General features: G+C 36.8%; 2 pseudogenes; both read right to left on the reverse strand.

Moving 5' to 3' along the window:
- Window positions 1–7,939: 7,939 nt before the first annotated feature.
- Window positions 7,940–8,125, reverse strand: LOC129239839 (U2 spliceosomal RNA; annotated as a pseudogene).
- A 237-nt stretch (window positions 8,126–8,362) lies between these two features.
- Window positions 8,363–8,546, reverse strand: LOC129239889 (U2 spliceosomal RNA; annotated as a pseudogene).
- Between the last annotated feature and the right edge of the window lie 2,328 nt (window positions 8,547–10,874).

Raw genomic sequence — 10,874 nt, forward strand, 5'->3', positions numbered from 1 at the left:
AATAGCCAAAATATCGATGTACTACCGTTGCGTCACGTCGTGTACTAAAGGGTTTTCCAATAACAGATGTTATCTATCGCTATCGAGAGATGATTAACGATTTTTTATGGCCGGAATTGGATGGTATTAATCTGGGCAACGTTTATTTTCCACAAGACGGCGCTACGTGTCACACAAGCAACGAAACCATTGATCTTTTACGGGAAAAGTTTCCAGACCTCTTCGAGAGGTGATTACTATTGGCCACCGAGATCTTGTGATTTAACACCTTGCAACTTTTTTCTTTGGGGCCACGTGAAATACAGGGTGGCTGATGAATTTTGCTACATTAAGAAACTCAAATAACTTTTTTTAGTATATGGAATTCATTTATTTTTTTTCAAGTTGAAGGTCATTAAATTTTATTAAATGTAGCTTAACTAGTTTTAAAAAGAATTGAATTTAAATGCCCCCCATGCTCGTTGACACAAGTGCGGCATCTTAGTAAAAAGTTGTTCATTGCTGCTTTGAGAGTTGCGACAGGAATAGCCGCAATTGTTGCCCGAATGGATTGTTTTAGTTCATCCAAATTTGTTGGCTTTGTTTTATAAACTTCTTGTTTACATAAACCCCACAAGAAAAAGTCAGGTGCAGTAAGGTCAGGCGACCTGGGGGGCCAACGAAATTCGGAGTTTCTTGAAATCAGTTTACTGGGAAATTTTCGTCGCAACTCTGTCATAACAGTCTGGGCTATGTGAGACGTTGCCTCATCTTGTTGAAACCACACAGAGTTGAAAGGAATTCTCTTCCGGCGTAGTTCTGGATAGAAAAATTCTTTCAGCATTTTCAAATAACGGTTTCCAGTAACCGTAACGGTGTGACCATTTTCTTCAAAAAAGTAAGGCCCGACAATACAGCGTGAAGAAACCGCACACCACACTGTCACGCGAAGAGGATGCAATTCCGTCTCGTGGAGTATCTGTGGGTTAGAAGTACTCCATATTCGACAATTTTGTTTGTTCACATTGCCGTTTAAATCGAAATGGGCCTCATCAGACATGAAAAGGCAGTTTAACATGTTTTGGTCTTCTTCCACCATTTGCAGGATCTTCTGACAAAATTCCAAGTGAATCGGCAAGTCTGCTGCATTCAGTTTGTTAACCATTTGAATTTTGTAGGGAAATAAGTCTAAATCTTTGTGCATTATTGTTTGCAAAGACTGTCGACTGACACCAAGTTGAGCAGATAAGCTTCTTGTTGAAACCCTTGGATTGCTTTGTATAGCTGCAGCTACAGCAGCGATCGTTTCCTCCGTCCGAACTGGTGGGTTTCGATGATAAGGCCTTCTTGCGACTGTTCCTTGCTCAGCAAAATTATTCACCAGTCTCATTATGGTCCATCTGCTCGGGGGATCGCCGCCAAACATCCGCCTGTACTCTCTCTGTACCAAAACTACGGACTCCAGTGCGTGATAGCGGCGGACTATCCAAATTCTTGTTTGCGTGTCCCAGTTATCCATTTTAATAAATTTTAAAGATCAATCTGCAAATTAAAACAAAAATGGAACAGATAACTTAAAAAGAAAAAAAGTTATTCAATTTTTTTTTTGATAGCGGCTTTCATCAGCCACCCTGTAGAAGGTCTACGCCAACAGCCCAGGGTCGATTCAAGACCTTTAAGATGGAATTCGTGAGACTATCGCGGACATAGAACTGCCACAATTCGGTTATGGAAAATTTCATGAAAAGGATATTGTCCCGTAAGCGTGGTCGTGGTGGTCATTTGCCTAATGTTATTTTCCACTATTAACGGCATACCTTCCTCTTTATAATGAAATAAACATCCGATCATTTATATTAAAAAATTGCATTTTTCTTTGAATATCAAAATAACACCCCTTATTGGAAAACCCTTTATATCGCTCGCCTGCTGCAAGAGTGTCATAATCCTAAGGAAAATTTTTTATGCTAAATAAAAAAATCATGATATCTATTAAGGGATTAGAGGTAGTCAGAATTTTCAAAAAATTTAATTTTTTTTTTTGTTTTGCGTTTTCTTAAAATATTGTGTGAAAATTTTGAATCCAATAAATACTTTTCAAGTTATTCAACAATTAACAAAGGGCGCTCGGGCGCTCCGGTAATCGATTGCAAAACTTTAAATGCGATTTTCTCAAAACTATGTTTTTTGAACTGGTGTTCACTGTAACTTAAAAGTCGCTTGGTAGATTTCAATAAAATGTATCTTGCTTTTGAAAAACATAAAAAACTCGAGCCTGATCGAAAAACTTTTTGTTTAATTTCGATTTTTTTTTAAATATTTCATTGTCGGTTTTTTTCTCGAAAATTTGAAAAACATTTTCTGAGGCCGCCACATTGTTAATTTTGAGAAACAAAAAAGCTTCGATCAGGCACAAGATTACCTATTAATAAAACTAATTTCTCTTGTCCAATTGATTTTAGATGAATCTCCAAGAACTTGTGATGATCACCGCAAGGAGCTTCTGGAGAAAGGGACTCCACACAAATAGCGCTAACTTTTACAATTATTAATATTTTTTTTTTTTAATTTTGCTAAGGTGTATTAATGTTATGTTTTTATTTTTGTAAAATAACGCAATTGACTAGCAAAAAAAAAAAATTATTGCAAATCATCATTTTTTCGGGCCTCTGACTACCCCAAACCTTAACAGTATCTTCGTAGATGAAAATATGTCTCCATTTTTACTATGGAGGTATAATAAATTAAAGAATTTAGCATTTTTACGATTATCATATGCTTAACTGAAAATAATAGCAAATTACATAGAAAAAACCTTTCTTGAAAACCCCTTGTTTTCAATGACAGCATCAATCGCCGTGGCAAACTTTCCTCAAGAGTCGCACATCTATCTTCTCTAATTGCGTTGCCGACATTTTCTGTTTGTGTTCACAAGCTACTCAAATTGCTATATTTACTGCTTTAAAGGGCTGCTAAATATGACAACCAAGATTCTCAATGGAATTGGGATCCGGTGATTGAGAAGTGCAACACTTCACTAGACGTGAATCGTGTTTTGGTTAATCGCCATCGTACGACCGCAGTTTCTTCTATATATGGATTTATAATTTAGGCTCATCACTCAACGAAATGTTTTTCGGTTTTCCTTGACGGGAAGCATTAGTGCCTGATTGAGTAGGTGTTGTAGGGCTGACTTCAGGAGGTATCCCGTGGCTGTCCTGACTGCAGTATTCTGGCGTGTCTGAAGCTTAATCCACTTTGAATCATTAGTTCCAGTGAAAAAACGAGAAAGGCTGGTAAGTCATCGTTAAGTTTGGAGCACTGGCCATCAAGGTCATTGCTCGACGCCATTATCGAACAATCGTTAGCATAGGCGACCAGGTTGACTCCCTCTGGAGGCTGGGGGAGCTTCGATATGTAGAAGTTAAAAAGCAAGGGTAATAAGAGGGTGATAGGGTGATGATAATAAAATTATTAGTAAACTCAATCAAACGCAGCGCTAGCAGCAGAGGCTTTCGGCCTACGACGAAGTACATATGTATGTAGGTCGGTGTGCTTTAGAAATTTATAAATTTGTTTGATGTTACCTTGAGTGGCATCTTTTAAAAGTTGGAGAGGATCCCCGTTGCTGAGGTGGTAATGACTTGGAGAAGCAAGCTCTGCGCCGGATACCAGTAGGTGATACACACTGGCTGTGGATTGGCAGAAGGGACAGGTGTTGGATATACTACCCTGTCATAAGTGTGCGCTAGTGATTGTGGTGTGCGCAATACGGAGCAGTGTATATGGCGTAATGTGGTTGGTGGGTACCAATGATGGATAGGCAGACTTTGTTCGGTTGTGGTTAATGTTCGAATAATCTACAAAATAATATAAAGTTCATAAAAGTGATTATTTAGTTATAGCTACGAAAAGAAAATGTTACATACAGCAAGAAGTTTGAATTAAAAAGATAAGGCCTATCATTTTGGCTTTGTTCTTTCGGAATGATTCATAACTAATTCCTTTTTTTAAACTCAGCTTATAGAAGTAATCTAAAGCCAAATTGAGGCACGAGAAAATAATTTTTCTTATCTGTGCAAAACTCGAGTCCAGCTCTAACTGATACTACTTGCATGCAAGTGAGTTTTTTGAAGAAGGGAGGAAAATATGAAACATCGATTATAGCGGCACTTATTTTTTACTTATTAAATAACTTTGTATGTATGTGTACATGCATACATATATGTGTAGGCACATTAATGTGCAGGCATATGTACATATGTAAGGAAGTGAGCTTCTTGATAATATATTTTTTTACGAAATTAGAGTATATTGTACATTACTGAGTGAAATACATATCTTAGTTAGAATTTTCCCATTTGCATATATACAAAAAGCTCCTAATAAAAAATATCTGCCGCTCGGAGTCGGCTTAAAAGTGTAGGTCCCTCCGTTTGTGGAACTACATCAAGACGCACGCCACAAACAAGAGGTGGAGGTCGGCCAAACACCCTAAAAGGGTGTAAGTGCCAATTAGATGTACATATACTATATACAAGGTGAAGTTCAAAATAAATAAGACGGATCTAAAATATAAACGACAGGAGCTTTGTTCTGATAACTTCGAATTTATTTATTTAAAATAGTCTGGCTTCGATACACTGCTTTGTGCGATTTAAATGCTTTTCGATAGAGTGTTTCAGGTCATTAACCGGAATGTGCTTCGGGATGTCGGTACAAGTCTTTTGGATGACCTCTACGGACATAAAACCTTTTCCTTTCATCACCAAATGCAATTTTCCGAATAAGTAGAAGTTACATGGAGCCATATCAGGCGAATACGGTGAGTGATTGATGGTTAAAATGCGATTTATAGTCAAAAAATCAGTCACAAGAGTGGATCGATGAGATTGTGCATTATCATGCAATAAGCGCCAGCTTCCTCCTTTGCGGTATTCAACAAGCGCTTCAAAATTCCAAGTTAGAAAATTACATTGACGATTTGGCCCGTTGATACGAACTCCTTGTGGACAATGCCCTTGGAATCATAAAAACAAATGAGCATCGACTTGATTTTTGACTTCTCCAAACGCGGTCTTTTGGGTGGTGGCTCGTCTGGGGCCTTTCATTCGGCACTTTGACGCTTAGTTCCAGATTCATGTTGGAAACACTACGTTTCATCACCAGTTGCAATGTTGTAAAGGAAGTTCTCGCCTTTGCTCGCCTCTTTAATGAGGATTTTCGAATGTTGAATTCTGAGCAATTTTTGGTCCTCAGTTAATTTATGCGGAATGAAACGTGAGGAGACCTTTCGTAGGTCCAAATGATTAGTTTAAATCCGATAAATCCGTGTTTTGGAGATATTTAACTCCGATTCCATGAATTTGAACGATGATTTCGGTTCATTTTTGATAAATGTACGATCCATTTCGATGGAGTTTTCGCTGATTAGTGATTTTGGGCGGCCCGTATATTCATTGTCATTTATATCCTCACAACCATCTCTAAAACGTGTCATCCACGCATGAACTCTGGCAGGAAATTCACCATCATCGCAATAAACTTCTTTCATCAATTCAAATGTTTCGGTAAACGTTTTATCGATTTTAAAACAAAATTTGATATGACGCCAGTCTTGTTTAATATATTTTGGACTTCACCTTGTATATGTGTGTGTACAGCAGCCAAAGCCTTTGTTTGACTTTGGGTGCTTAATGCTACATAGTTGTTAGGCAATTATTTATTTAAAGAGGGTCGCCGGATTTAGTGGAGGAAAGCGGAACATTTTTCGCTGTGAAAAAGCGAGAAAGGCTGGCAAGAAAATCGTTCACTTTGGAGCACAAGCCATCTATGGTATTGCCGGCATATTTTGTTATATGACTTATTATATTATTGGCTGTGTAATAGGCTCTAGTTCTAAACAATTTATAATCCATTTGTGAGATACATTTAAGAGGCATGTCAAAAATGGGAGCAGACTCTTAGCCAATTACCTAAGAAAGGCTTAATGAGCTAATTATTGAATGAATTGAATTTGAAAAGGTCGAGCCAAGGAGTACCAGGAGATTTGGTGGCTCCTAAAACACTCAGGCCAAAGAGCACATTGTATTTAAAGCTCTGGAAAGGGGGTAGATAGTCAAGGAGGGAAGGAGAAAAGTATCAGAGAAAGAGATAGGAAAGAATAGAGACAGAGATAGAGATAGTTAGTCCTGTGAGAATTTTCCAGATTCTTTGGCAAATCTGTAAATATCCTCCAGTTTTAGAGAACGAATATTACTCATTCTCATGACATCGGAACCGAATACTCGTAGCCTTGCTCTAGCAAAGGCAGGACACTCACAGAGAAAGTGCTTAGTGCTATCCGCCTCCTCCAAGCATGACAGGCATACCGGGTTCTCGATAATTCCAATGGTGGTCATGTGCTGACCCCATGGGTTATGTCCTGTAATGATACCGACCATCAACCGAATATCTTTCCTTCTAAGTTTTAGTAGAAAGTTTGACAGTTTTCTGTTCGGACTTGTCACAAAACACTTTGCAGTTCTGCAGCGTTCCAGACCGGACCATCGCTCTTTATGTAGATTGCCTACATAATCGCTGATCCAATTCTTGATTCCTGCGGGACTTAATCCGATTATTGGCTCTGACCCCTGTCGGGGCACCGCTGATCCACGGTTGGCCAATTCGTCGGCAATTTCGTTTCCTTGAACACCGGAGTGTCCCAGAACCCATATAAGTACAAGCCTGTTTTGTCTTGCGACAAAATTAAGCTTCTTCTTACATTCTTGAACAATCTTTGAGGTTTGCTTCGCGTTCTCCAGGGCCTTCAATGCAGCCTGACTGTCACTGAAGACTCCAATCTGTTTCCCGCTCCATCTCCTCTCGATTATCCATTCGGCTACTTTTAGGATGGCTAATTATTACATTATTCGTTATTATTTGTTTACAAGTTTTAAGATTTATACATATGTACGTTATTAAGTTTTATGGGTACATCTACACACATACGCATACATATTAGTAAGTATGTATCAATGCACTAAGTATTTATTCGACGTGATTGGCAATTAAAGAGAAATGTAAAGAATTCAAAGTTCAATCCGATTCGAGAATGAATGAGAGCGGATTCGTAAGCAAATATGCATGTATATACAAGTATATATATATTTGGATGTATATAATTCTATAGAAGTAGTCATCTATGTAAAATTGTTATAAGGAACTGAAAAGAAAAGTCATCTGAACTGAATACCTGAATACATAATTATGATACATAAATGAAGATGATGCATTACACCTAAAATAAAAGTGCCATTAAATAGTTTGAACAGTGAGATGTGCGTATGTATGTATGTAGATAGTCACGTAGTTTGTAAATACATTACTTATTAAAGCTTATGAGATGCTCGCTTGCTTTTTGCTTTCATTGCTCGCAAGGAAAGGCAGTGCAACATGTCGTCTAGGAAGAAGGTTTTTATTATTTTAAATAGTCACGAGTTCTTTAAAAATTGTCTTAATTTGCGGTGCGAGATTTTAAATCAAATACATCTCGATACATGCGACGACATTTATTTACAGTACGACTGAAACTCAATAAAAAAAAATACCAGTCTAACGGTTAGACTTGATAGAAGTGAAACCTTCCGTAAAACAAACTGAGAGAGAATAAGACGAAAGCAGCATTAGGAGCGGGATAATTATAGGTTCATTATAATATTGCTATAAAGTTCATATTTTATTTTCTTCATTTTATCATTATTCATCCTCAATGTTTTCAATTTCAACAAATGATACGAGTGGCTTATGATAGATAAAATATGATACAAATGCTTTGGTTTCGATGTTGTCAAAAAAAATACCCAAACGGACCGAAGAAACAGACTTACAAATTTCTTCCATTTTCGTCTACTTGTATTCATATAAAAATTTATGTCTCTTCCCACCAAAGCTAAATGTATTAGTATATTTTTTCTTGTATTTATTCAAGGCTGAAATCCCGGCGGTACTGCAATACCGGGTCAACCCGTGGCAGAGGCGGAGCAAGCCCCTAAAACACTCCGCGCATTTCCAAAAATTAGTTTAACATTTGTTGTCCTCCGATGGAGGATCTATCAGATGTTAAGCTGATAGGAACAGATACCACACTACCTACTTCAATAGATTTTCTAATAAACCTTTTGAGAATTTACACGCTCACAAAAATTAATGTACGAAATATTTATACCGATTCACTTAAACTGACTTTCAGTATCTAAACCAAAAAACTGTTCAATAAATAATCAGAAATGTCCTACAATGCAAATTTCAAAAAAAAAATTCCATTTTCGTCTACATGTATTCATATAAAAATTTATGGCTCTTCCCACCAAAGCTAAATGTATTAGTATATATTTTCTTGTATTTATTCAAAGCCGAAATCCCGGCGGTACTGCAATACCGGGTCAACCCGTGGCAGAGAAGGAGCAAGCCCCTAAAACATTCCGCCCATTTCCAAAAATCAGTTTAACATTTGTTGTCCTCCGATGGAGGATCTATCAGATGTTAAGCTGATAACCACACTACCTAGTCAATACATTTTAAATAATAAACCTAATAAAACTTTTGAGAATTACACGCTCACAAAAATTATTTATATCAACATATAATATAACGCTTCGTAACTAAATAACTTTTAGGCCAGCGACGACAGCATGGCGCGGTAGCCGAGCGGCTAGCAATGTGAGCTTCCGACCCAAAATCCTTGGTTCAAATCACAAGAAAAAATAAAAGTTATTTTTATTTATTTCGTCGCTACTTTTATATCAACATATAATATAACGCTTCGCAGCCAAGTTGGTCGCTTTTTTCGTTTCACTTTTCCTCAAATCACTCCCAACGATTCTAAAGAAGTTTTCACTTCAAAAAGTGATCAGATTGGAGGTACTTTTTCCAATTAAGTTTTTTTTTGACGTATCACGCGTGACTACTGTCAAAGTAAATACATACATAATTTTGTTTTAGTATTCATTGACATTTCAACATAGAAAGGTTTACGTCTCAATAACTTTTACAAATCCTACAATTGGATTATGAAAATCGACGCTTTGTGAAAAGTGTTCATCGCGCGCTCAGGCCATAACCGCGCTGGTGTACATAACCATCTGGTGGCCTAGAAATTTCAAAAAATCGATTTTTTGTTTTTACGATATGTCGAAAGCGGTCCGCTCCTGTACCTCAAGCTTTTAACTCATTTATTTCGAAACGACTTTTTCGGCCTGGTGTTGTAAAAACAAAACTATTCAACCGTATCGTCTGAAATTTTAATATGTTGTTGACAACATCAATCACTATCGCCCATACTAGAATCATTTTATTGTTTCATATTTTTTGATTAAAAAACCCCAAAAAAAAAATACCAGTCTAACGGTTAGACGCGATAGAAGTGAAACCTTCCGTAAAACAAACTGAGAGAGAATGAGACGAAAGCAGCATTAGGGGCGGGATAATTATAGGTTCATTATAATATTGCTATAAAGTTCATATTTTATTTTCTTCATTTTATTATTATTCATCCTCAATGTTTTCAATTTCAACAAATGATACGAGTGGCTTATGATAGCTAAAATATGATACAAATGCTTTGGTTTCGATGTTGTCAACATATCTTTGAAATACCGCGTCAATGGTTGTTTTTGATCGTGTTGTCGATTCAGTGCGATTGTTACACATTTTTAAATTGAATGTTGTATTAACGTCAATTGAAGGAACCGCTGTGTCCAATGCAAAATTTACGTTAAAATCGCCACTTAAAATCATTGGAACTTTATCGTAATCTTTTCTAAGTATCCGCGATACTTCTGGTGTATACTTTATTAAATTTTCGTGAATGAATTCCGTGATGCTATTTATTGATTTTTTTTCTGTCGATATTCACGACACTTTTCTGCATTATTTTTCGGCATAATTGCGGTAAATATTTAAAAATGAAATTATTAACGAATATAAAAATACACACGCGGTTGCTATTATGAGCGTCCCCAGCAAAACCTGCGTGACCGAAACTCTAACACAATTACATTTTTTTGAATGTTACAAACACATATGCACGCAGGTTTTGCTGGGGCGTGACCGAAACTCTAACACAATTACACATATGCACTCGTATTTGTTTGAAAATCGACTTTTTTTTTGGTTCTCCGTCACCTTTGGAAAATGTGTAAACAGTAAGCAAACTTTATTCAAATATTGCATCAGTAAAATTAAACAAACGCCGTAGCCGAATGGGTTGGTGCGTGACTACTATTCAAAATTCACAGAGAGAACGTCAGTTCGAATCTCGGTGAAAACACCAAAATTAAGGAAAACTATTTTTCTAATAACGCTCACCCCTCAGCAGGCAATGGCAAAACACCGAGTGTATTTCTGCCATGAAAAAAAGCTCCTCATAAACATATCATAAAATAAAATAAAATAACTGTATAAAAAAAATTTTTTTCTTGTGATTCGAACCAAGGATTTTGGATCGGAAGCTTACATTGCTAGTCGCTCGGCTACCGCGCCATGCTGTCGGCGCTGGCCTAAAAGTTATTTAGTTCGTCGCTACGTTTATATCAACATATAATATAACGCTTCGTAGCCAAGAGTGTCGCTTTTTTCGTTTCACTTTTTCTCAAATCACTCCCAACGATTCTAAAGAAGTTTTCACTTCAAAAAGATGTTTAGAGAGTCAAATTCAAAACCGCGCCATTTTGTCAAATTTTTTTTCACCTGGGACATAGCTACAGTTATACATTAATATTTTTTTTGGTTTTTGTGTTTCAGATAAATAGAAATAGAAAATAGACAACACTGTCCATGTCCAATTTTTCGGGACGGTCAACTTCAGCGCCATTTCTTTAAATTATTAAAATTGAAAAAATATATATTTTTTTTCA

The sequence above is a fragment of the Anastrepha obliqua genome, chromosome 2 (genome assembly GCF_027943255.1).
Source record: "Anastrepha obliqua isolate idAnaObli1 chromosome 2, idAnaObli1_1.0, whole genome shotgun sequence".
In the NCBI taxonomy this organism is placed as follows: domain Eukaryota; kingdom Metazoa; phylum Arthropoda; class Insecta; order Diptera; family Tephritidae; genus Anastrepha; species Anastrepha obliqua.